Source organism: Chenopodium quinoa, unplaced genomic scaffold (assembly GCF_001683475.1).
Source record: "Chenopodium quinoa cultivar QQ74 unplaced genomic scaffold, ASM168347v1, whole genome shotgun sequence".
NCBI classification, from domain to species: domain Eukaryota; kingdom Viridiplantae; phylum Streptophyta; class Magnoliopsida; order Caryophyllales; family Amaranthaceae; genus Chenopodium; species Chenopodium quinoa.
The window spans coordinates 3,888,036-3,890,823 of NW_018742484.1; the positions used below are offsets into that span (position 1 = coordinate 3,888,036).

The 2,788-nt window shown below is 39.7% G+C and overlaps 1 pseudogene; it reads right to left on the reverse strand.

Moving 5' to 3' along the window:
* Positions 1 to 441: 441 nt before the first annotated feature.
* On the reverse strand, positions 442 to 2,384 carry LOC110719269 (annotated as a pseudogene).
* Positions 2,385 to 2,788: the final 404 nt, after the last annotated feature.

A 2,788-nucleotide genomic window follows, 5' to 3' on the forward strand; every position in this document is an offset into this window, starting at 1 on the left:
AGATTTAATTTATATCAATCTCGGTTTGGCTAACATTATATTCCAATGTCATATGGATTTTGCAACTAATTGAGGTGACGATTCCCAATTTCCTAACTTTTATAAGCATCAAAAAACATGTTTCAAAAAAAAAAAAAAATCAAAAAACAGAACTTCCCAAATATTATTAGAACCAAAAAGTTCAAAAAAAAAAAAAAAATTAGAGCCTGATAGTGTAACTGTGTAAGTGACCATACAGTTATACAATTGCTGCCTTGCACGGTTGCACCACCTTATAGTTGAACATAACACACCAAAATTCCAAAACTGTAATGCTGTACTTCATCATTATATTTGTCCCTCAGAATTGAGCATTGTATATTTATATATACGACTCTTCATCTCTAACAAAAGAATCAGAAATAACAGCATCTTTCACAGATGCAAGATGAATCCTTCTCTCATCTTTGAATCAACTATAGTAAAAAATAAAATTAAGCCCTTTAATTCCTATTAAGGTAATCTGCTAATAGCCCTTTCAAGCAGATTATTTACGGATATTGTAAATGCATCATCAAATCGTGTTAGCTTAGCGTCATCTTGTGCATAAACCAACCGAGGCATCAGTTCCTCGATTATGTACTTCCTCATCTGTTGCCTTTCTTGTAGAGGGATTTTCAGAAGCTCGTCTACCACGTTCACCTCGGACATCTTCACCTCCTCTTGGTCTATATACACGGAATATTTCCTGTGATCTTCGGGCAAATGCCAGGGATATTGGTAGTGTGCTGTGAAAGGATCAAAGACAACCGGAATGCAGCCAGCAATGAGGGAGTCAAACACTGATTTTCTTGTTGGACTATCCCCTGGAGGCTGCAGGCAGAATTCTGATTTCATGAAAAGTTTCACTACAGCTGCAGAATCAGCACATTTTTGTTCTCCACAGTCCAAGAAGTTGCACACTCTAGGGGCAGAAGCGCATTGCTCGATGAGGACTGATCTTATGCTCCCCAAGGCCCTACGCGGGGCACCTGCAAAGCTGATCAAGTGCTTCCGATTTACCTGCTTGATTTTCTCCTGCCATGCTATGATCTCTTCATCTGAGCTGGGGTGGAAGTTTGTCGGGTGTGGAATTCCCACGTCGTTGGGATGCCAAGGTTGTCGTTCAATCAAGAGCTTCATCGGGTTTTAGATCTCATCTAGCTCCAAGAAGCGGCTCCCCCAGGACACATTCTCCCACCTCCTGAAATCCCAAGAGATTTTTCCTAGGACAAACACATGATCTAACCCAAAGTTTCTCCTCCACGTCTCCTGAGGTTCAAGCCACTCTACAAGCTCCTCAGAGAGCGAATCCTTCACGTTACTAGGGACCTTATTAAATTGCCACCTTAATATATCCATCCCACCGTAGAAGGGCACGAAAAAAAGATTGGCCTCCTCTGCATTGTGGACTCTACAAGGGTGCTTGAGTATACAATTGTGGAATATCGGCTCTAGGGAATACTGGTAGGTGTTATACCATCCTTCCCCTAGCTCTGGCATAGGTTCACCCATTGCACCATTGGTGAAGTACTTACAAAAGTCGAGCCACGACTTCATCTCATTGCACTTGGCTAGCAAATCCTTGTTGAACTTTGGAGGCAGATCATACACATATATACCTCTTCCCTCACAATTTAAGGGCTTTTCCTTTGCAATGTAGGTTCGCAAGGTTGCTAGTTGTTCTTCAACATTCTTCCTAGCATTTGCTATCTCTTCTGCCTTTTCCTTATCAATACCCTTCCGGAGGACAGGCTTTGAAAACTGAAACAAGCTCGACGATGAGGATGATCTCTTTAACTCATTTGTACTTCCATCATTTACTTGGCTAGTAAGGCTCTTTTTAATTACAGGCAGTTGGATATCAATGCTGTCCCTGATAACATAAGGTGGGGAGGAGGTAATGATTGGATTAGAAACTGCTATGTTTCGGGTGAATTGTGCAGCTCCTTCAGTCTTTTCTTCAGAAGCAGAGTTTTTGGTGTTTTCAGCTGCAGTTGAAGGGCTAACAGACGAAAAAACAGGAGTTTTCTGGCTGTTATTAAGGACTAAACTTTTACTTCTTTGAACAGCTGAAAAGTCAGAGCTATTGCTAATCAAAGGGATATCAAAGGCAGAAGGTTGAGCTCCAGCAGAAAGACAGTAGAGGTTGTTAAGTTTCCTAGACGTTACACAGACATGGACAATAGAACCGGAAATTATAGTGGTGGAAGAAGACCAGATGAAGATGATAATAATAAGAAGTAAAGTCACAGGAATTCTGCTCAGAAAATTAAACAGACATGACTTAATTAAGTCACGCTCTTCCTCTTTCTTGTATGATTTCTTTGATTTCTTCTTAGACAATGAGACTGCCATTTGGAAGATATCTGAGGTTATTACTCTTAGCCATGATAGCTCCTAGTTTTGTACGACAAAAAAGTTCTAAGAGTAATCTGCAGTAACTGATGGCACGTCGAAAACTTACAGACCTCCACGTCCTTCAGCTAACAATGTGCAATCCAAGATGACATATCATAGAAGCATATACACGTTAGATTACAATAGTATTATTGGTATTAATGTATTATAAATTGGTCAGCATATTGAAGCAGAAACCTGTCATTGGTCGACGTGCTATATGATTTCATCATAATGATCATATGAAAACATATAATTGACACTAAATTACCAAATTCATGACCAAATGATATGTTAGTCGTTGGCATCCAACAATAAGGCTAATATATGATTGTACATGACTCATGAGGTTGATACTGCATATAAGTAT